Source organism: Peromyscus eremicus, chromosome 7 (genome assembly GCF_949786415.1).
Source record: "Peromyscus eremicus chromosome 7, PerEre_H2_v1, whole genome shotgun sequence".
Taxonomy (NCBI): Eukaryota; Metazoa; Chordata; class Mammalia; order Rodentia; family Cricetidae; genus Peromyscus; species Peromyscus eremicus.
Window position 1 is genome coordinate 83,325,360 of NC_081422.1, and position 25,374 is coordinate 83,350,733.

At 39.4% G+C, this 25,374-nt stretch overlaps 1 pseudogene; it reads left to right on the plus strand.

Annotated features, from left to right (window-relative positions):
- The first annotated feature begins 223 nt into the window (after window positions 1-223).
- Window positions 224-25,374, plus strand: part of LOC131915262 (T-complex protein 1 subunit gamma-like) — a 284,585-nt pseudogene continuing 259,434 nt past the window's right edge.

Genomic DNA, 25,374 nt, shown 5'->3' on the forward strand with positions numbered 1-25,374 from the left:
GAGGGTCCATATCATACTTAAAAGAGCTTTCTAACTCTAACCTAGACCCTTAGTTCGTAAGACTAGTCTTTTTTATACTCTAAGCTTAATAACTAAATTAGTACTTCTAGTAAGTATGGAAAAACAAACAAACAAATAATGAGGTTTTCTTCACAGTTCTTTTTCTCCAGAAGGTTCTTCCTGATTCCCCAGCTCTGGGTCCTGGACTCTGTATCATGCCAACATGATGGACGAAAATCCATTGCTTGTGCTCAGTCAAAATACAAAGTGTGAGTCTGGACGAAAAGTTCAATCTGGAAATATCAATGCTACTAAGAAAATTGCAGACATCATCCGGACATGTTTGGGACCTAAATCTATGATGAAGATGCTTTTGGACCCAATGGGAGGCATGGTGATGACCAATGATGGCAATGCTATTCTTTGAGAGATTCAAGTCCAACATCCAGCAGCCAATTCCATGATTGAAATTAGCAGGACCCAGGATAAAGAGGTTGGAGATGGAACCACATCAGTAATTATTCTTACAGGAGAAATGCTGTCTGTGGCTGAGCACTTTCTAGAGCAGCAGATACACCCAACAGTGGTGATCAGTGCTTACCACATGACACTGGATGATATGATCAGCACTCTGAATAAAATCAGTACCCCGTTGATGTCAATAACCGTGATATAATGCTGAACATCTATAGTGATATTTTATTTGTGCTGAAATGTGATTTTATTTGTATGTTAATAAATAAAGTTGCCTGGGAGGTCAGAGCTAATAGCAAGCCATAGCAGAAGTCTGGCAGGGGTAGCATACACCCTTAATCCAGATCACATGACATGCAGATCTTTGTGTGTTCAAGGATATAGACAGAATGGAGACACACACCTTTAATCTCAATACCAACCATAGAAGACCTGGAGGTCTGTATAGACAGGCAGTGATGAGGAGGTCATATGGTTGGGTTTACAACCATTGAGAAGGCAGAACAGAAAGTCAATAAAAAGATAGATACACAGGAAGTAGGTCTCTTTCTGAGGGGAAGGATGACAGCGACAGCGAGGGGTAAGAAGGTGGTCTTGTTCTTAGCTCTTGGCTGCTGCTCTGACCTCTTGGGCTTTTAACTCTGCATTTGGCTCTATGTTTCTTATTTAATAATAAGACTGTTACATCTACATTTGGCACCCATGTGGCAAGGATTCATTAAAAACCACTCAGCTTGGTTTGGCTTGGCTGGGCTTGGAGGCCTTGGTGGGCCCGGTTCCCCATCTTGAGCCAGCTCGGCCTAGGCCCCAGGCCTGACCGACCATAGCTACAAGCAGTTACCACAACTGGAGCTACTTGCTTAACGCTGGTGCTACACACAACTCAGGCCTGCTAGAGCTACTGGTCAGCTGCACTCGACTAATTACAACAGCTACACGCAACTGCGGATATAGCTGCTTGAGGCCAAAATGCCAACACATGTGGTCAGAGCTTAAGGAAGCCGGAGCCCAGGCTCGACTCAGCTAAAGCAGGAACATGTGGTTGGATTTAAGCTTTTAGCCAGAACTTGTGGCTTTTCTTTCTTTCTTTCTTTCTTTCTTTCTTTCTTTCTTTCTTTCTTTTTTTCTTTCTTCCTTTTCTTTTCTTCTTCTTCTTCTCTCTCTCTCTCTCTCTCTCTCTCTCTCTCTCTCTCTCTCTCTCTCTCTGGATTCCCACTTTGGATGCTGGGTAGCTGTTTTGAAATTCCCTCAGATTTCTACTGTTCTATGCAGATTTGGTAAGTTAATTAAGATATCAAATATTTTAAAGGAAAAAAACTATTTAAAATTTTTTTCACATAAAAAAAGGTTATTATGTGTACACTGGAAGAAAATTGGGCTTTGTTTAATAAAATTTTAGGCAGTCTGAAAATGGAACAACTATACGAGAAGATTAATGTTGATGGGATTATGCACATTATTACTTTCCTTATCCTTATTTTATTATTTAAAAAGATAGTCAATTTAAGTGCCAGGATAAAAGCTTTAGAAAAACCTGTTAAAATGAATTACAGAGAAATTCAGATTCAGATAGAAGAAATGAACAGTGAAATTGTTTCAGGATTGGATTATAAGGTTACAGAAACCAATCCTGTTTTCACACAATCACCCTTAATTTATCCAGTAATCGTACAGCAGGTACCTGGTCAAGTGAATGCACTAAATATTTGGACTCCAATTGAAATGTTAGATTTATGAAGGTTTAAGGAGGCAATAGTATCTTATAGCATGCATTCCCCATTTGTAAAGCAAATGTTAAACTCCTGGTCAACTTGTAAAAAGATTATACCACAGGACTGGCGAGAGCTGGTAAATGCTGTTCTGGAATCCAGGGCACAGCTGCAGTGGCAAATGTGGTTCAAAGAGGAAGCTAAAAGCATAGAAATTCGATGGAGGGCTAAAGATACACAAATCTTCCAGGATCAGCTTGTTGGAGAAGGCCAATATGCTGTAATACAAACACAATGTTTATATGATAACCAAACCCTAATTCTATGTTGAATGGCAGCCTTGAATGGATGGGACAGAGTTGAGGAACCAGGAAAGAAAACTGAGTCATTTACAAAGGTTATACAGGGCCTAAAAGGACCTTTCACAGATTTCTTACAAAGACTGACTTCAGCAGTAAAGAGAATGGTCCCGAATTCAGAAGCTAGTCAGATAATAATTGAATCTTTGACTTTTGAGAACTCGAATGCAGCATGCAAGAGAATAATCAGGCCATTAAAGGCAAGATCTGCACCCTTGGAAGATTGGATTAGAGATATGGTTAATGTTGAGGCTCATGACCATGATGACTTGTGGATAGGAGAAGCAATTTCAAAAGGTTTGAGGAATGTCAGATGTTTTGGATGTGGAAAGCAAGGACATTAAAAAGGGACTGCAAACAGGACATTCCTAGAAACAATGTTTCTTCAAGGAACAAATGCAACAGAATGCTCCTTCTTTCTGGAGTATGCAGAAGGTGTGGTAAGGGAAAACACTGAACCAATGAATGTAGATCAACAAGGGATAGGCAAGGTAATACTTTGCCTCAGTCTTTGGGAAAATTCCAGAGGGTCCTCAGGCAGGCCCCCACAGCAAATCCAGACCTTTCCTGCAGTCATAGAGGAAACCCCTACTCAGAGCAATTAAATGACCAAATGCCTAATGGAATAAATCAGGCTGCCCAGGATGATGAAACAGCTGAGACAGAGAGAACAGAAAATTCAGGAGAAATGATAAAAAAATTTTTTCGCAAACTTCTATAAATGAACAAAGACCTAAATTAACAATAAAAATAAATGGTGTTTTGTTGTCTGGTCTGGTAGACACAGGTGCTGACATTACCATAATTGCACCAGAATTTTGTCATCCAACTTGGCCTCTTCAGGAGGTAAACGTTCAACTGTTAGGAATTGGAATATTATCTCAAGTGAAACAGAGTGCAAGATGGCTTGGAATGTATAGTTCCAAGGACAGAGAGGAAAATTAAAACCATATGTGGCTAACATAGCTATGAACCTGTGGGGTTGAGACCTGTTGCAACAATGGAATACTCAGATTAACATGCCTCCAACCAAATTTTCTCTGAAGTAGATTGGTACTGCCAGGAGCCGACATGTCTCATAGTCATAACAAAAAAGAAAAATTTTCTAAGTTATTAGAACATTTTAAATGCCATATTCTGTAGATCTCTGAAGGGTTTGAAGATGACCTTTCTATCTAGAATATAGCTGCTTGATCTTGAAAACACACCTAATATGACTACAAGTTCTATTGCAATATCTAACTACTAACTTTCATTTCTTTATATCCTAATAGTTGGTAATAATAACATTCAAGGACCAGCAAATTGCATTGCATCTTAAATGAATGATATCTTATCTTGAACAAGATTAGAAATATACATATAGCATTTTCTAACAATATCAATCTCAATATATATAATTTGTGTACAAAATCCTATCCAATGTAAAGTATTTAAAACTAGTAATTGTCCTTTTTTTTAAAAAAAAAAAACAAGAACCTTAGATCTAATCACCTTTGCTTAGCCCTTTCCCTAACCATTAACAACAACTTGTAACCAACCCTCCTAAACAATGAAAATTATCCCAGACCCAAAACCCATTAAAAGACCAAAAACCCACCCGCACCACACCACCTCTTTGGGAATGTGGGCATCATATTCTTAAAATTGCTTCCAGCTGGGTATGGGTGAAGGTATCTTTATTCTGAAAAGAAAAAATTTGGGTTAATTGTCAAATTCTAGGAAAGGTAGCTATATCCTTTGTTATCCAGTCTGTGCATAATGCCAAAGTTCAGGGTTTATCTCAAGTCCTTATTCAAGTAGTCTTTGAAACTGGATCATCTCAGCTAGCCCTCTTAAAATTGCTCTGAGGACTTTGTAGTCCAAAGTTGATCTGTAGATGATGTTTGTCAACTTAGTGATATTACTATTGTCCACGTGGAATTATTGTTGTTGTGGGGCCCCATCTTCTTCCTGGAGACTTCAGTTGATGTTAAGCCTGACTGTGATTTCCTGCAGAAAACTGATAAGAGACTCAAACACAAAGACATATATAGGCAGCTAATTGAAGCCTTTTTTCTAGAATTAGTTAGTACTCTAATGATCATTAATATATTAACAAAGTTTAAAACTGCCTTTATATTCTCTGGATTTTCTTGGTTCTTCTCCCATAAAGATGCCATTTGCTTTATAAGTCTGTCCTGTAAAACACAATGAATATCAACTTTTGATAAATAGTACTGATAAACAGACTCTTGGGCAATTAATACAATTACTTTAATGAGAGTAGAAGGATCACAATATTCCTTCATTTTTTCTATTTGTAACTTGAATTTTATATTTCAGTATATAGAAATAGAAAATATAGCATACCCCTTTGCTCAGGTATAGTGATTAATAATTTTGGTTAATGTCTCTGTAATTTGCATAGGATTGGGATTCCCAGATGTTTGGCTGTACCTGACTACAAAGTATTTTTCCTAATTTAGTCTCCAGTCATAGACACTTTTAAAAGATATGAATTCAGTTTTGCACTTTCCAGTGACCTGGGCATAATGTATCATAAAATACAAATGATCTTTATACTCATGGGTCCCCCAACGGATGTTTACATTCCTAGTCACACTTTCTTCATTAGATGTTAATAAAGTACCACCGTTCTGAAAACAGTGCCTTTGTCATAATGAGGACCAGCATCTTCCTGTGGTTTGCTAATCCTACCTCTCTCCAGCTTGCAAGTTCTCTCAGAAGCATCACTTACCATTTGATCCTCAGCAGCTGCTTCAATGGGACAGTGTCTGTGTCCTCTGTGCTCATGGGAGTTTGAGCAGAGTTGACAGAGGAAGGTCCTATTCTCAGCACAGAAGATCCTCTTAGGATCCTCATGGATCACACACTTATGCTCCTCAGAGCTCAGGTCCTGCCGGGCAGTGGTGGCGCACGCCTTTAATCCCAGCACTCGGGAGGCAGAGCCAGGTGGATTTCTGTGAGTTTGAGGCCAGCCTGGGCTACCAAGTGAGTTCCAGGAGAGGCACAAAGCTACACAGAGAAACCCTGTCTCGGAAAAAAAAAAAAAACAACAGAGCTCAGGTCCTTCAATAGGCTGGCTTTTCTGGTAATGGACACAAGCTTCTTCAGAACAATGTTGGTTCTCAAGCCCTTCTTCTGGGATGGTTCCCTGCACATAGGGCATTGGACAGGAAGTTGGGTGTCTTCCCAGGAAAGGTGGAGGCAGGCTCGACAGAAGCTGTGGCCACAGCTTATGGTGACTGGGTCTGTCAGGCAGCTCAGGCAGATGAAGCAGTTTTTTCTGGAAGGCTTGTGAGATGTCTGACTCCATTTTTCTGAAGGAAGTGTAACTAGAGTTTTCCTGCCTTGCCCACGGTCAGGGCAAATCTCTCTCACCCGCCAGTCCCACAGCCACTCAGACCCGACCAAGTAAACATAGAGACTTATATTGGTTACAAACTGTATGGCCGTGGCAGGCTTCTTGTTAACTGTTCTTACAGCTTAAATTAATCCATTTCTATAAATCTATACCTTGCCACAAGGCTCGTGGCTTACCGGGATCTTCACATGCGGCTTGTCATGGTGGCGGCTGGCAATGTCTCTCTCCCCCAGCTTCCTGATCTCTCAATTCTCCTCTCTGTTAGTCCCGCCTATACTTCCTGCCTGGCCACTGACCAATCAATGATTTATTTATTGACCAATCAACAACACATTTGTCATACAGACCAGCTAAGATTTAAGGTGGATTCTCAGACCTCAAAACTTCTGAGTTTAGGTGGGGCTTCCAACTTCACATGATTCAATCAAGAAAATTCCCTCCCAAGGAAAATCAGAGACACTTGGGTTTTAGTTAATCAAACATTTTATTTATTCAGACCTAGATTCTCTGTGTATTGTTGGAGCACAGATTTGAATTCATTTTGTAGATCAGGTTAGCCTCTAACTCACAGAGATCTGCCTGCCTCTGCCTCCAGAATGCTAGGACTGGAGGTATGTGCCACCACTGCCTGGCTTCCCCAAGTATGTGTTAAAGAAAGAAAAAAGAAAAAAACAGACAGTTGAGTGGGTAGAGAAAGGGAGGAAACTCTTTGAAATCGCAGTTGAGGTAAATATGATAAAAAGGAGTTGAACAAAACTCTAAAGAATTTTTGAGAATTCTTTAATGTTGATATTTACTAAAGTCACAGATTGATATCATTAACTATGAAATTACAAAAGGAAAAGCAAGAATATAAGCACACCACAAATTATTTAGAAACAGTGAAATATTGTAGCAAAATTTCTCTTTATTTATTTATTTATTTATTTTTGAAAAGTTCTCGCTGTATATTCTAGACAGTCCTTGAACTAAAACTCCTCCTGCTTCAGCAGCTTATCCTCTGTGACTCTAAGGATTAAAGGTGTGAGCTACCACACCCAGCTAAGCATGACCTCTGGAAACCTTGTTGTAGAGATTTGTTTGTGGATACTGGCCATAGAGTTAATTCAATCTTCCATCCATTTAGAATACTGCTATTCACAGGAGCTCACCTACAGCAAGCATTGGTAAAAGCAACATGGGAGGAAGTGGGCGTGGTCTTTAGAGAGTATATAAGGACACTTCAGGGGCCAGCCAGTTTGATTCTTCTCTAGACCAGACAGAGTGAGTCTCCATATCTTGTGGCTCCTAGACTGCTAGATCTATCTCCTCCACACATTGAGGATCATACCCCAGAGCTGAGCTAATATTGCTGTATCTCCACAAAACACTGCTGAGGCTGGAGACTATTTCTTGGGTAAGTGCATAGTTTAAGATTGATAGTCGTTGGTGTTTTCTATTTTAATTTATTGCCAAACTGAGATTTCTGCTAAAAAAAATGCTTAAAATTTGGCTATTTATCAAAAGAGACTCTGCTCCAATTTGGTCATCTTGCTTTGTAAAAATACTGTGAGTTAGAGGTAGATAATTGTAGTTTATCCATTCACAGTCTTTCTTTGCGATGATGATCCAACATTCAATTTTGAATTTTCTCTTAATTTTAAGAATATGTATAGAGTATTTCTGTATGTAGTTCATAGATGTGAGATCAACACCTCTAAGTTAATTTTACATGTATAATATATAAAATAATTGCTCTGAATAGATTGATAACTATTAGCAGTTAGAGATATATTCTATGAGTATTATGTATAAAAGTGAAAACTCATTATTTAGTAAAGGAAAATATTTTAGTATTTCCCTGTTATAAACTATAGGGAAACATCACAATGTGAAATAATGCTTGATAATAATTTAGCATCTTTGAAATACTGGCTCTTCCTGCTATTAGTTGATTTACTAGGTTGGAAGTATATATGTGATTAAATTAGAGAAAACTGAACACAATATTCTATTCAGGAAAGTAGATCCTTGTTATAATCTGGTGCAATTTTTTAAATTCTGCATTCAGTTTTCATTATTTCTGTGAATTCATAAATTGTTTTGGAATGATGTATCAGAAGCTCATTTTTTAGTAAAAGGGAGGACCTGAATGTCCCTGGCTCCCGTTTTGGGTAACTGTTGGCTTGCTTGCTGACCTTGACCTTGATATCCTCCCTATGCTAATTCCCTGCCGGGTTCCACCCTCCTGAATGCTTAAGGGAAGTTCCCTGTCTGTATATCCTGCATATTGGGCATTAACAACTGAGATGCAAGATTGTAAATCATCAGTAGCAACTTATGCCCCCCTGGGTTCTCCCATTGTGCTGTAAGCCTTTATTTAATACAGCATTAGGCATTCAAAAAAAATGAAGTATCCATTATACAGAAAATAATACCAAATGGGGGTGATTAGGTAAGTTAAGGAAGGCAGCATTGGAGTCTCCATCTCTTTTCTAAAATAATCTTGACAATGAGTATTAGTATTATTTTCAAGGTAAATAGGACCACCAGCTAAAGCCATGGATTCCATTTGCTTCAGACCACAGAAGCAGAAATTATTTGGGGGATGTTTATGTCACTCAATCCAAGATTCTTTATTTGTGTAGACCTTCCAAGAGAAGGAACAATGGGTGCCTGTTGATTAAATAGGAAATTCTGATAGAGTCATGACAGCCACATTTGTGCCTCAAGGTTCATCCCATAAACTGAAGCCAGGAACTGTATCTTTGCTAAACAAACAAGTTTCCACAGAGAGTACCCTAGAATTCAACTTGATGGGATTTAGGATAGATATGGAAACCTCTGGGGATGTCTGTGAAGGATTATTGGGGGGTAGATTCACAACAGTTGGTAAGATCCACACTAAATGCTCATGAGATCACTTGACCATTCCATGGTTTGAGGTCTCAAACTAAGGAAAAGGGAACAGGAGCTGAGCAGCAAGTGTTCCTTGCTTTCTTCTTGCTGAGTTTGATGCAATGAGACCAGCTCCCTCAAGCTCCTGCCACCATTTCTTCCCCACAATGATGGACATATGCTTGAATTATGAGCCTCCCTAATTCTTATTCTTGTTAACTATTTGCATCAGAAAGAAGTCAAGTAACTAATATTGACTTCAAGTGTCGAGGGGTGGGACAGGAAAATGTGAAGAACTAAGATGCTAAAATCAGAAATTAAGCAAAGCATTTACTAGGGACCATGTGAAATAGGGAGTGTTTTCTTGGATAGCCAAAAAGAAGGGTGTGTTTATCCTACCTATGTCTGTAGTGAAAGGCTAACATGTGGACTTCTAGGAGTTTGATCACTCTAGTGTATATTTATTTATAAACACTTGGAAAGCATGTCTCAGACCAGCAACCAAGACACTAATTTGAAGGGAGTCTCCAAAAAAGATGCAGGTGGAATGGCTCAGAAGGACATCAGATTAATCTATATTTCTGTCAAGAAGGGTGAAAGAGGAAAGACCAGCAACTGCAATCCTATACTTATCTTGATTTTTTGTTCCTGAAAAATGAAGCCTGCTTTGCCATACACAGAATTAAATCACAACTTGCATCAGTTTTTGTGCTGTTTCTGGCTTCTCTGGGGTCGAATAATAGCAATTCTTCTGCTTTTCTTCCTTCAGAAAAATGGAGTCAGACATCTCACAAGCCTTCCAGAAAGAACTCACCTGCTTCATCTGCCTGAGCTGCCTGACAGACCCAGTCACCATAAGCTGTGGTCACAGCTTCTGTCGAGCCTGCCTCCATCTGTCCTGGGAAGACATCCAACCTCTTGTCCGATGCCCTTTGTGCAGAGAACAATATGGGAAGGAATTGAGTACTAACATTGTTTTGAAGAAGCTGGTGTCCATTGTCAGACAAGCCAGCCTCATGAAAGACCTGAGCTCTGAGGAGCAAAAGTGTGTGACCCACGAGGATACTAAGAAGATCTTCTGTGCTGAGAACAGGATCTTCCTCTGTCCACTCTGCTCAAACTCCCATGAGCACAGAGGACACAGACACTGTCCCATTGAAGCTGCTGCTGAGGATCAAATCGTAAGTGATGCTTCTGAGAGAACTTGCAAGCTGAAGAGAGGGAGCCTTAGCAAACAACAGGATGATGCTGGTCCTCATTATGACAAAGGCACTGTTTTCAGAATGGTAGTACTTTATTAACATCTAATTAAAAAGGTTGACTAGGAATGTAAGCATCCTTCGAGGTACCCTGAGTGTAAAGATCATTTGTACTTTATGATACATTATGCCCAGGTCACTGGACAGTGCAACACTAACTTCCTATCTTTTAAAAATGTCTATGTCTGGAGACTAAATTAGGAAAAGTACATGGGAGTCAGGTACAGCCAAACAGATAATCAAAATAACTCATCAATATACCTGAGCAAAAGGGTAAGCTGCATTTTCTAATTCTGGGGTCTAATCTAATATTCATAGTTACAAAAAGAAGAAAATGAAGGATAATTTTGATTCTGGTACTCTTACTACAATAATTGTATTAATTGCCCAAGAGTCTGTCAATCAGTTATATTTTTCAAAATTGATATTCATTGTTTTTTTACAGGACAGACTTTTGAAGCAAATGGCATCTTTATGGGAGAAGGTCCAGGAAAATCAAGAGAATTTAGAGGCAGAAAACAGAATGAGAACTCTTTGGACGGTGAGTATGAGAACCATGCTTAAAATCAGCTTGATACACATATTTTCAAAATTTGCCATTTAAGAGTTGAATATAAGGCCTAGGATAGGATACTTGGTATATGTGTCCTGCTCACCTCTAATTCTGAGTTTATAATATGTCTCTGCTCTTGGAAAGAATGGTCTGCCCCTGGTAGAAGAGTCTGGGTCTAATGAGTGAATTGCTGACGGTTGTGCACACTGTGTTAGACTTTATGACTACACCATGAATTCTAATTACTACATGCAGAGTTTCATAACTTTGTGAACATATGAATGATCAATCTTTTTTCAGGCAATTCTGCACCTCTAATATAGGTGTAAATGCATCTTAGGGTTGGATTGCCTGTGTAATTAATAAAGAAGAAATAAATGAAACCAAGGCATTTACATTTTCTGAGGTGTGAAGACAGTCAATCAGAGTATATGCATCAGAGTTATACAAGTCATTTGTAGAATTTAAGCATAGGAAGATGGAATGAGGGAGGACAAAATACTTTGCAAAGAACATTGGGAATGTCTTTTTTTCTTCAGGACTACTTGAGTCTTCGGGAAGAAATGATCAGGACAGAATATAGGAAACTGCATCCACTCCTCTGTGAAGAGGAAGAGAAACACATTGAGTCTATGAGAAACGAAGGCCAATGTGTTTTAGAGAAACTCAGGACAAGTGAAGCCATGATGGTCCAAAAGAGTAAAGAACTAAGAGAAATGTACCAGGAACTGATGGCAAAGTCACAGGAGCCATCTGTGGTTCTGCTGCAGGTGAGCATGGAGGAGTGCAGGAAGAGGCTTTATAGTCTGAGTCCCACAGTGGTGATTGTTAAACTAAGATAGCTTTCAATATATCCTGCATTTTTTTGGGAGTTTCCTTTTCAGAAATTTTCGGGAGAAACAAAATTCTGTAATAATCTTGAAAGAAGAAGCTTTTTGAAATTATGTCCATAGATTCTTCAGGGATTATGTCTTAACTTTTGGCTTTTGTTCCTTGCTTTTCTGACCGAAATTCAGTGATTTCTGTTTCCAACATTCTTTACCTCTACTTATATACTGTGCACAATATTAAGGTAACCTATGGCTTCATTTCTTCTGTTTGAGCACTGTGTTTTTGTGAGTCCTTTAGGAGGTTGGCATTTTGAGAAAAGACCCTATTTGGTAATACATGATACCTTGCAACTCACAGTAATGCTCAGGCCTCTAACCCTGCAATTCTGAAATACACATGTGAAGCAGCATGCAGGGGTGAGGCCACCCTTTTGAAGTATCTTTAGCTAAAGTATTCCTATGGCTTGCAGAAAAGCTCAGGGAAAGTTACCTTTGCAGACATTGGGGGTTCAAAAGCAAGGTACAGTCGATACCCATGTCCTTCTCAAATTACACTTTAGTCTGATTTCATCAAGTATTCGAGTTCTGCTAATCTATGTGGTTGGCATCATTTTAAGACATGAATATAATTTACCGGGATAGATTGATGTGATGGTGACTGGCATTTATATGAACTTTAGAAACTAACATTGTATTTCATTTCTTCAGATATCTAATTTTTTTTGTTTTCTTTGCAGGGTTTGGACGACATGTTCAGAAGGTAAGTTTAGCCATCAGTGCAAGTCCGGATACCCAAAAATATGCTATAAAATTGTCCAAGTTGCCTTAGGAAGAGCAGAGATCCTTCATATAGAAAATCCTCAATTGTTTTAGTGTGGTATTTTTAGGATTCTTTTATTTATTTTGTTATTTTTATGTGTGCGTGTGTGTGTGAATGTGTGTGTGAATGTGTGTGCATGTACTTGCACATTTGTGCAGGTCAGAGGACAACTTTCTCCTTCCATCAAGGGTTCCAAGGATTGAAGTCAAGTTGTCAGTCTTGTGTAACCTGAGGTGTTTGGCTGAACTTGGAATGAAGTTTTTCCTAATCACTATGTGATATCTTTAGCACCACGGAGGTCAATATTTTCTTTTCCTTGCAGAAGTGAGTCAATGCAGCTGAGCATGTCACAGCCTATTAAGACAGAACTCAATGCCTTACCCATCACTGGACTGACCGAAAGTTACAACCAGTTCCAAGGTGAGTGTCTCCACTGATAAAATGACCAGAGCTAACCTTCAATAATGAGAAAACCTTTGCAAATTCAATATTTTAACTCCCCAGAAATATGTCTGGGTAAGTCACATTGTATTGTTATTGAATCCCATGGTCATCTTACAAACAAACCAACAAACAGAAATGCATAGTGGCTGAAAAGAGACTATCAGTTGTTCATTGAGTAGAATGGTTATTTCATTCTGGACAGTATAATTCCAAGGAAGTGTAGCCAATGATGGAGATATTTGATTATTTTATTTTCAATGTGTTAGAAATTAATTTCTTACATTGCTTTTTACTCCATAGATTAAAAAATACACAAGATAAAGAGGTTCACACTATTAATCCCAGCATCAAAATCCTAGTTTGTGGAGGACTGCCAATGAGTTTGAGGACAGTCTGGTCAACATATTGAGTTCTATGCCAGTCTAGGACAAACAAAAAGACCCTATCATGAAAGGAACAAAAAAAATCATAAAATAACATAACAAACAAAGCCATGTATCATGAGCAATGAAAATGAAACAAATTGATAGCACATGAGGCATTGTCTAAATCCTCCTTGTAGATCTAAAAGTCAATTGTAACCTCACAGAGAAAGAGTATCAGATGAACCAGAGGTTAAAGGAGGACAGATACATTCAGGGATCCACTTCTAGAGCATATTTAGATACTCCTTGAGTACAAATATGCTCAGTTAGATGCAAATGAAAACACCAATATGAAAGTTTTCACTACTTATATCTACATAAAAATAACTTTTTATGTAGATCCATGAGCACAGCCTTTGCTCTGGCCCTTGTTGCAATGCACACATCTTCCCTGAGGCATGTGTAATTTAAAGTCTTTTCAGCATGCTACCACTCTTTTCTTGTGGAAATCCTTGACATTGGTGTATTTGAGGCAAATTTAACCTCAGGTCTTATCCTTCCCCTTTTAAAATCTCAAGAATCTGTGGACCTCTCTCACCTGAGAAATGTAAATGGTCATTTTACCTAAATATTGTTTCTTCCCACAGTGCGCATTTCCTTACCAAACATAACAATGATCCATCACAAGATCAACCTGTTTAATGCCATGAGAAGATTGAGCTTCAGAACTCACCGTAAAGATACATCTGCGGATTATGCTGGATGCTATTCTGCTACCTGGAGTTCACAGAGCTTCATCTTAGGGAAATATTACTGGGAGATTGATTTGAAGGACTCTTGGGACTGGGCTGTAGGGGTCTGTAAGGATTCCTTGTTAAGGAATAGAAACCAAGTGATTGAACCTGAAGGTGCCTTTCTTCTTGTGTGTGTGAAGGAGGGTAATCATTACAGTCTCCTCACCACATGCCCAGTATTCCAGCACTATATAGAGAAGCCACTGGGCCGAGTTGGTGTGTTCCTTGATTGTGAGGAGGGATGTTTAAGTTTTGTGAATGTTGCCAAGAGTTCCCTCATACACAAGTACCCTTCTGGCACCTTCAAAAACCCTGTCTGGCCTTACTTCTCCACGGGGAAATCTGTGATCCAGTACCATAGTGATTTTTAAGTATTCCCTACTGTTATGTTACATTTGTTATTGCTATTAAATATTAAAATACTATTAAATGAAAAAGTGGTAGACTATATTACCTTTTATTCTGTAGTCCACATATTCCATAAAGTAACCTTATTTCATAGTGATTTTTGTTTGCTTGTTTTTGTGTATTTGACATTAAGTAATTATACTTAGATACTGAGAGTAGTCTTAGAGACTCAGGCTCTAGTTGGCTGTTCAAGCTCCTTTTAAGTGTACTCAGGACCCTCAGCTGCATTCTAGCACCATAAAAATATGCTCTACCTATGGGATTCCACTTAATGGTGTCAAGCTGGAGCACAGGTATGTATTGTGCTCACTAATTTAATGTCAATTTGACACAGATTCTTTTGGTGTTTTGAGACATGGTTTCTCTGTAGAGCTTGGGCTGTCCTCTGCATTCCTGGTGCTGGGATTAAAGGCTTGTACCACCAACACCTGAGAGAAACATCCTTCCTTTCCTCTTTCTTTTCTTTCTTCCTTTCTTCCTTTTTCTCTTCCTTCCTTCCTATTCTTCTTAGTTATTGTTTTTAGACAAAATTTTTGAAACTTTGTTTATACTGGAGAAGGCTATGGAGGGGGCTGGTCTTGAAGTCTCAGACATGCCTCTGCCTCTGCTTCCCCAGTGGTTTGATTAAAGGCTTGTTTTACCACCACAAGAAAGATGCCATTCTTTTTTATATCTATCTATCTATCTATCTATCTATCTATCTATCTATCATTTATTTATCTATCTATCTGTTATTTATTTATTTATTTTTGGTGAAGGGTGGGGTTCAAGACAAGGTTTCTTTCTGTAGTCTTAGCTGTCCCAAAATTTGAACTGTAGATGAGGCTGGGCTCAGAGACACAGAGATCTGTCTGCTCTTCTTCTTTTTAGCTAAGACTAAAGGAGTGCAAGTCCACCCCCAGGTCAGAATTCTTCAGACATCTTGAAAAGACAATTATCAGATTCATATGGAAATACAAAAAACAAAACAAAACAAAACAAAATCCAAAATATCCCAATGATAACAAAAATGTCCCAAAAAATAGAAAAGCTAAAGCAATCTTGAATAATAAAACAACTGTGGATCCATCACTATCTCCGTGCTCAAATTGTACTACAGAGCTATAATAATAAAAGTATTTTGATGTTGTCATAAAAATAGATGCATTGATCAATGGAAGCAAATTAAAGCTCCACACATAAGTTCATAAATTCATACACATATGAATACCTGATATTTTTATTTTTAAAGTGAAAAATACACACTAAATTGAAGACATCTTTAATAAATATACCAGGTCAAACTAGATGGCTTCATGTAGAAGACTCCAATACATCAATTTTTATCACCCTGTATGGAAATCAACTCTAAATAGATCAAGTACCTCAGGAAAATATTTTGAATATGACAGAAGAGAAAGCAAAGATTAGTCATAACCTCACTTGGAATAGGAAATGCTTTCTGAACAGAACATCAATAGCTCAGGCACTAAGCACAACAATTAGTAAATAGGACCTCATGGAACTGAAAAGCTTCTGTCTGGCATAGAACACCATCATTGGGACAAAGTGGCAGCCCACGGAATAGGAAAAGATGTTTAACTACTACACAGCCAACAAAGAGCTACTATGTAAATATATATAAAGAACTAAAAAAACTGGACATCAAGAAAATAACCCAGTTAAAAATGGAGTATAGATCTAAACAGAGAATTCCCAAAGGAGGAAACACATCAAACTGCACTTCAGGATGCCTTCATCCCAAGCCTCCTTTCCTAATCCTGAGCCTACCAAAGAGAAGGATCAGGGAGCTAACATAAAGCTTAGTTCACACCCCCAAAGATTTCCTTAAATGAACCAAATCATCCAACTTCTTCTGCCCTGGTATTATCAAAGGCAGATTCTAAATGGCTTCTATGACCTACTCAACTAGGGTTAAGGCTATGACTTTAGAGGCAGAGAAATTTGCTTAAAGGGAAGTGAAGGGCTCCATCTCCTGGTCTCCTATCAGGTAACACTTGTTACTGTAGTGATTTTAATTCAAACACCAGGAAGATGCCACAAAGAAGCCACAGCATAAATGATAGCACAGGACATGACTCCATCAATAGGAGTCATGCTAATTCCAGTTAGGAATAATCAATATCTGAACTGTATTTATAGCTAGAAAACTAAATAAACTTTACATACAAGAAGTCTTCACCAGGTCTGACAATACCAGTTCCCTCACCCAGGATTTAACAGGTAACTTACATGTAATATTATCGTGTTTCTCATCATCATTTTACACACTCCTTGGAAGCTGTGTTAAGATACCCATTATGGTTCTTGTGCTCTCTAAATACTAAACACATCTCAAAGATATGACAAATAATACTAAGCACATTTTTCTTGCAAGTCTTCTAAGTAGTTATTCCTATCATTGCATAACCTCACAATCCCTGAAATAATGTATCCTTGATTTGGCTTACTATTAAACAGAACAATACATTAGATTTCAGGTCAAGCAAGAAAGACCTCATCATGCTTATTTACAACAACATAGAAAAGACCTGATAGGCCATACAGGCAGACACTCCCAGAATATGACAACTGGACAGAATTTAAAAGTCAAGAGATCATGGGGATCTAAATCCCAACAGATACCTCTATATTCTACATCAACAGCTCCAGAAATATTGTGAAAGAGGGCTCAAAAAGACAGTCAGAGTCAGAAGACCAGGAAGTGTGCTGTGAAACAGTCTCTCCTAGAAATGGCTGCACAAATGAATATGTTGAGCAGAACAATGAATATGTTGAGATGAATGTGGAAAATTTTGAAAGAATCCCATGTCCTGACACAGAATTAGCCTCTATGAGTGATGAGCTCCCTAAAGGTTCACTTAATAAAAAGTGATCATCCCTTGAGATGGCTATTCTTGGCTGTTAATTTTACTACATCTGGAATTAACTTAAAGCAAGAGGCTGTGATTTTTTTTCTTGATAGGGATTTTTCTTGATTGAGTCTTTTAAAGAAGGAAGACTGACTAAAACCTGGATCTTCTGGAGTGTTCAGATCACCTTACATCCCGCTCACATGGTCTACTGGCAGCCTATATAAAAAGGACCTGTAAGAAGGAAAGGGAGGAGAAAGTGGTCCAATTTTATTTCACCTAAAAACATATTGGAAATAAGAAAACCACACATCATCCAGGAGCAAAGCAATCTACAGCACTTGACTGAGATACAGAAGGTTATTTGATATTTCATGTCTAGAGCATTTTACATAGTTTTCTGTGTGGTTACTGTGATCTCTAGATGCTGGGAAGCAAGGCATCTTTTGCCTCTATTGTCAACCATAAAAAGTTGTAAATGAAATAGAATGAGATTAATGAAAATTTTTTAAGACAGCTAGTTGAGTGAGTAGGAAAAGGGAAGGAGTTGAAGTTCAGATGTATATGCTCAAAACTAGTTGTACAAAATATTGTAAAAAAAACTAGTAAGGATTTTTTAATGTTGATATTGCTAATATCACAGATTGATGACATTATTTGATGAATTATCTAGAGTAAAATATAAGCACACTGCAAAATACTAAGCACGGAACAATAGTTTTTAATTGTTATTTTTTAGTCTTTTTAAAAATGATTTTTTTATTTTACATGCTGACCTAAGTGTCCACTGCCTCCTTTCCTCCCATTCCCTCCTCCCACTGCTTTCTGCCTACCCAAAATCTACTCCTGTTCTGGTTCTGTTCAGAAAAAGAAAGGCCTCCCTTGGGTATCAACAAAGCATGGCATACCAAGTTTCAAATAAGACTAAGAATCTCCCCTTGTATTAAGGTTGGGCAAGGCAACACAGTATGAGGAACAGATTACCAAGAGCCACCAAGAGCATTGTGGAAGCCTCTGCTCCCATTTTTATGAGTCCCAGAAATAGACCAAGCTACACAACTATCTATATTGAGAGAACTTATGTTAGTCCCATGCTTGTAGGCTCCCTGTCTGTTGGTTCCTATGAGCCAGGTGAGTTATTTCTGTGGGTCTTCTTTTGATGTACTTGACCCCTCTGGCTCTTACAATCCTTCTTCCCTGTCTTCAGCAGGATTTACTGTGCTCTGTCTAATGTTTGGCCATAGGTCTCTGTATCTTTTTCTGTTAGTTACTGGATGAAGCTTCTCTAATGACAACTGGGGTAATCACCAATCTGAACAGAGGAGATGGCCAACTCAGGCTACCTATCCACTATTGCTAGGAGTCTTAGCTGTGGTCATCTTGTAGATCCATAGGAGTTATCTTTACATCCAGTTTCTACCTGACCCTGAAAAAGTGTCTCCCCTTTTCAGTCATCTCTTTGAGTACTCTTCCCCTCCAACCAACCTCCAAGCTCATTCTTTATGTTCCCATCCCCTCCAAACATCAGTCTACCCAGGAGATCTCTTCTATTTCTCAGTTACAGAGAGTTCATGTGTCCCCTCTTGGGCCCTCCTTGTTATCGAGCCTATTTGGGTTTGTGGATTGCAGCATGGTTATCCATTACTTTAGTGCTGATATCTACTTATGAGTGAGTGCATACCACGTTTGTCTTTGTGGGTCTGGGTTACATCACTCAGGATGATTTTTTTTCTAATTTTATCCATTCATCTTCAAAATTCCTAATGTCATTATTTTTAACAGCTGAGTAATACTCCATCCCTCCATCCTGTAAATATATTGCATTTTCTTATTTTTTTTTATGGTTTCTGTGTTTATTATAGGACATGTTCGGCAGGTGGCAGTAAAGTGTCGTTTTTTCTACATACATTTCTTTTTCTTTTTTTAATTTTATAATTTGATTTAATTTTACATATCAGCCATGGATTGCCCTGTCTCCCTCCTCCCGCCACCCCCTCTCCCCCTTCCCCCAGCACATCCCCCATTCCCATCTCCTCCAAGGCAAGGACTACCCAGGGGATTCAGCTCAACCTGGTAGATTCAGTCAAGGCAGGTTCAGTCCCCTCCTCCCAGGCTGAGCAAAGTGTCCCTACATAGGCCCCAGACTCCAAAAAGCCAGCTCATGCACTAAGGACAGGTCCTGGTCCTACTGCCTGGGTGTCTCCCAAACAGTTCAAGCTGATCAACTGTCTCATTTATTCAGAGGGCCTGATCCAGTTGGGGGCTTCTCAGCTATTGGTTTATAGTTCATGTGTTTCCACTAATTTGGCTATTTGTCCCTGTGCTTTTTCCAATCTTGGTCTCAACCATTCTCACTCATACAATCCCTCCTCTTTCTTGCCTATTGGATTCCTGGAGCTCCACCTGGGGCCTGGCCGTGGATCCCTTCATTCACTTCCATCAGTCATTGGATGAGATTTCTAGCACGACCATTAGGGTGTTTGGCCATTCTATCACCAGAGTAGGTCATTTTGAACTTTCTCTTGACCATTGCCAGTAGTCTATTGGGGAGGTATCTTGTGGATTTCTGGGGACCTCAATAGCACTTTGCTTCTTCCTATTCCCATGGGGCCTTCATTTATCATGGTCTCTTTTCCCTTATTCTCCCTCTCTGTTCATGATCAAGCTGGGATCTCCCACTCCCCTAATCTCTCTTTCCCTCGACCCTTGCCCTTCATTACCTCCCCCCCTCCTCACGTCCGGTTTGCTCATGTAGACCTCAACCATTTCTCTGTCACTGGGCAATCCTTGTGTCTTTCTTAGGGTTCTTTTTTCTAGGTAGCCTCTCTGGAGTTGTGAGTAGCAGTCTAGTCATCTTTGTTTTACATCTAGTATCCTCCTATGAGTGAGTACATACCATGTTCCTGTTACTGAATCTGGGTAACCTCACTAAGGATGATTTTTTTCTAGGTCCATCCATTTGCCTGCAAACCTCATGATGTCAGGTTCTGGCTATTAGAAATAAAGATGCCATGAACATAGTTGTTCAAGTGATCTTGTGGTATAATTGTGTATCTGTTGGATATATGAGCAAGAGTGGTATCACTGGGTATTGAGCTAGATTGGTTACCAATTTTCTGATAAACTGCCATGTTTATTTCCAAAGTGGCTGTACAAGTTTGCATTCTTACCAACAATAGAGTAATGTTCCCCTTACTCCAAGTTCTCTCCAAATTCTCACTGTATACCCTAGGCTGGCTTTGAACTAGAAATCTTCCTGCTTTGGCACCCTATTCCTTCTGACTGTGGGATTGAAAGTGTGAGCTACTATACCCAGCTAAGGAGTGACTCAAGGAATCTTGTTGTGGAGATTGACTGCTGTATGAGTTCAATCGTTCATCATTTAGAATAATGTTAATTACAGGAGCTCATCACTGGAAACATTATTAAAAACAACCATGGAGCAAGTTGGTGTGGTCTTTAGAGACTACATGAAAGACATCTAAGAAGGAATAGAAGGAGAAAATGATGTACTTTCATTCCCACTAACAACATACTAGAAATAAAACAAAAAATCAGGGCATCGAGGTGCAATGCAATCAACACTATCTGACTGAAATGTTGCAGATTCTGCCTGGTGGTGGTGGAGTAAGTCTTTAACCCCAGAACTTGGGAGGCAGAGGCAGGTGGATCTCTGTTAGGTCCAGTCCAGACTGTTCCACAGAGTTACTTCCAGGAGAGCCAGGCTACACAGAGAAATCCAGTCTCTGATGAGAAAAATGTTGCAGGTTTGAACTGCTTCACATCCACAGCATTTCCAGTTCTCTAGGGGGTGAACTTGAACTCTAGACAGGCTGGGACCAAGGATTCTTTGAATGCTAATGTCACTGTACATTGTTGGAACTGAAATAAAGTGATACATATGGAATCATTTTTTTTAAAGGAAAACAGGTTTATTCTTGCTAAGAATTTGAGATGAAACCATTCAATATAAGGGGCTGGGGTGTGATGGAAGTCTGGAATGGCTTGAAGCTCTGTTTCCAGCAGTGTGGGACTGTTTAGTAGAGTCTCCATGGACAAGGTAGGATAGAGGGGGGCAGCAAACAGATCTCATCTTCAAATCTCAAGCTTCCTCTACTTCCAGTGCCCTACTCCTCCAGCTAGGTCCCACCTCCTAAAGCTGCCAAGTCATGTATAAAGAGTACCTCCATCTGCATACATGTGTGTTTGTATGGATATTTAATATCCAAAGTTCCACACCCTGATAATCCAGGATAAAATTTCATCTCAAAACCCTTCATTGAATCCTATCTACAAATCTTGTTTAGCATGAAGAAGACAGTCACAGGGTTCAGGGATTAGGACCTGGGAGCCATTCATGGTATTACATGGAGCCTCTGGGGGGGAATTAGATAGCAAAACAGCCAGTCAAAAAGTCAGCCACAATCTAGAGTACACATTGGGGCCTACAGCAGAGGGCTTCTTCAAGTCCATAGCCATAGTTGGGTCATGTGGTGACCCCAGGAGAGCCTGTGTATACATTCAGTGCCCAATACTTAGTGGAATCAACCAGCAACCAACAAATCACCAGCATCTACATGGCCCTCCCAGTGGTCATTCAGCCCTGAAACACTCAGTACTTATTAATCCCCTATTGTATGTAATTGCTGTTCTAAACAGTTGGGATCCATCAATGTCAAAAACAAAGAGAAGTTTTCCCTCTTAGATAACAAACACTCCATTGGTGTCAAGAGGCAGTCATTAATCAAATGAGAGCAGTCATGTGTTATACTGTGAGGTAACAAGGTATGGACAAAAGGGATAGCAGTGCAGAGGAAGGGCAAGTGTACTTTTTATGGGGTAGGATAGGTGAGGGTATTAAAAGGACTATTCACAGAAGCTGTGCATGGTGCTTCTTACCTTCAATCCAAAAGTCAGGAGGCTAGAGGCAGGAGATCTGTGAGTTCAAGGCCAGCCTGGTCTGCATAATGAGTTTCAGGCCAGGCAGCTACAGAGAAAGACAGAAACAGAGACAGACAGAGACAGAGAGAGATAAAGAGATATAGAGACTCAGAGACAAAGAGACCAGAATGAGTTCTGAAGAAATAAAAAGGCTATCATGAGAGGTCACCTCAGTTTGACTTGAAGCTGAAATCTAAAAGATCTTTTGCTGGGATATCATATGTGCTTGAATGCTGAGATGGGATGGATGCTGGACTAGACATTTGTCTAAAAAGATAATGGGATGTGCTTGTCTAGTTGCCTTCTAAACATTTGTGTTTACACCTGTGGGTTATTGTTGCTGTCCTCTTCATTGTAAGGGAAACTTTTCTTTTCAGCTGGAGGTAGTTTTGATGTAAACTTATAACCAGTTAAGCTGCTGAGAATAAGTGTCTGTTGCTCTGAAATGGTGGCCCTGTGCTCAGCCTTAAATGAAAGAAAATATCAAATGTATATATACCATCTCCAAAACTCAGGGAATATCATTATTTTGTTTTATAAAGAACAGAAAGTTGAGTGGGTAGGGAAAGGGGATGTATTTGGAAGGAGTTTCAGTAGAGGTAAATCTGATAAAAATAATCTGTGCAAAATACTTGAAGGACTAATGAGACCTTTTTAATGTTGATATTTGATAAAATCACAGATTGATATCATTATCTGTGAAATTATAAAAGGAAATCAAAAATATAAGCACACCACAAAATATTTATAAACAAGAAAATATGGTTTTAAAATTAGAATTTTAGAATTTTTTTGTATTTTTATACAAGTTCTTACTGTATATGCTAGGCAGGCCTTGAACTAAAACTCCTCCTGCTTCAGCAGGCTTATCTGTAGGACTCTAGGATTAAAGGTGTGAGCTACCACACTCAGCTAAACTGTGACTTAAGGAATCATCTTGTGAAGATTTGAATGTGGGTACTGGCCATAGAGTTAATTCAATTTTCCATTCCATTTAGAGTACTGCTATTTAGAAGAACTCACCTACAGCAAGCATTAGTAAAAACAATACCAATAGCCCCCACCAGACCCTGCAGTCTACATTCCCTGCCCCCTTATCCATCCTCCTGAGATCCTAGCCACTTCTTGTAGCACAGAAACCAAATCACCTGCTTGCATTAGACCAAGAGCTTTCATTGGACCAAGGACTCCAATTGGACCAAGAGAGGAGGAGATGGGCAGACGTCAATGCAAAATATATACAACAACATAAAGAACAATAGGGAATCGCTGGAACCTAGCCCTCCTACAACAGCAAGACCTGAACATCACAATATAGAAGAAGCAGAAGAAAGTGACCTTAAGAATAGCATCACAATCAGGCGGTGGTGGGGCATGCCTTTAATCCCAGCACTGGCGAGGCAGAGGCAGGCAGATCTTTGTGAGTTGGAGGCCAGCCTGGTATATAGATTGAGATCCAGGAAAGGCACAAAGCTACACAGAGAAACCCTGCATGGAAAAACTGTTGGACCCAAAGTTTAGGGTCTCAAGTGGGCGCCCCAACAACCCAGACTCCAGTCCAGTTGATGCAACAGCATGAGGAATTTACTGGCTTCTGTACAGAAGGGCAAACTCTGCTCCTAAGAGCAAGAGCCGCATCTTACTGCAGCCACATGGGGGTTTTTAAAGGAAAACCCCACAAAAGCCATAAGATTACAGTTCCCATACAATTTCGTTTCACAAGATCATGGTCTGATCACAGAGTGGGTAATTCACCTCAACAGGCACATTTTTCCTGAAATTTCAAGGGGGGGGTATCAGGGTGGGAGTGGTGTTTACACAAAGGTCACAGTGGTCCTTCCTGGAACACTTGCAACTATCCCAGTCACAGTTGAGCACGTCTCTTAACAGAAATCTTTTTACATTGTTATATTGTTACAGGAGTGATTGAGTAGTGGCTGAGTCAGGTGGCCCTTGAAACTAGTTTTCTTTTTAGTTCCTTATTTCCTGGGACTTGGGGGGTGTAAGCCTAAAGGGTTAGGGTCTTTCATTCCCCCATTTTCTTTTTGGCAATTTTTAATCTTAAAATTATATTACATTAACTCATGCCCTGTAATGGCCATGCATAGTCCATGTATAGTTAGCCATCTTGTCTCTATACCAGGGAGTTTTCTTTTGACACAGCATTTCAGCCTTTTCTTAACAAGGAATATGGGACAATGTATTCTCTTCTGGAACTGCTTCAAGCTGGCTTTGGGGAGCCGCTATCAGGGCCGCTCCCCCCAAAAGGCTGAAAAGCTGGTCAAAGACTGGGCAAGGGGGCATTTGTCAGAAGCATGTAGCTGCCTGACCCCATAGGGACAGAGAAGAATCATGTTAGCTGGGCTGGTCCACGTTAGCCTTTAGCAAGTCCAGAGCCCACAGTCATCTGGAGCAGTGGAGTCAGCAACTGAAACTTGGAGGTGTCGGCCAGCCAAGTAAAAATCTGTTGAGACAAATTTAAACTAGGAACAGAAGTTAAAATTTATGAACTTATTTGGAACCCTTAGGTCCATACCCTTAGTAATGGGAAAAGCAGTAGTCCCAAGACCAGGAGAGAAGAAAAATGTTATCTTTAGGAATACTTATCTGGGGTCCTTTTGACCTCTGTGAAGTGGGCCTAGGTTTTTATGAGTCTTTTGATCCTTTGAGGCCTACTTACAAAATGACATAAATGTTTTAGATACATTAGTATTACCAATCTGTACTGAAATCCATATTTTAGACAAGGCAGGTAATGGGTATCTGTAAAACAGCAGAAGTGGACTCATACCTTTGAGTCCCAACAAGAACTACAGTTTTGAGCATTTTTCTTCTGTCCAGAAAGCCAGGTATAAGTTGGACAGAGTTTTTTGGTCTGGTGAGAAGCACTTTTAGGTTTACATTTATATATTTAGATGACATCTAAAAGAAATCCAAAATGTTGAGCTTGTGACTGAACAGTAAGTAGTCATTGCTCTACCAGCTCATCAGGACTCCTAAATGGACCATAGAACAGGAAAGTAATCTGAAACATATTTTATTTTAGACTCATCTCTGAACCTTTATGACTTATTTAAACTTTTATATTTTAGAGCATTTTTTTTAAAGTGAGCTAACAAGCTAGCTATGGCCTTGTAGAAGGATCTGGTTGTCTGATGCTGCCATGCTGACAAAGTTAGAGCTAGCCTAGCCATCAGTACTTTCAGAGATCCGAGAAGGATAAACTATATCTGAGTGCAGACCAAGAAGCATCCAATCCTATAAATTACAGGGATCAATCCCTACCCAGGTTTCCATAGCCTTAGAGGCACCAGTCAGAAGA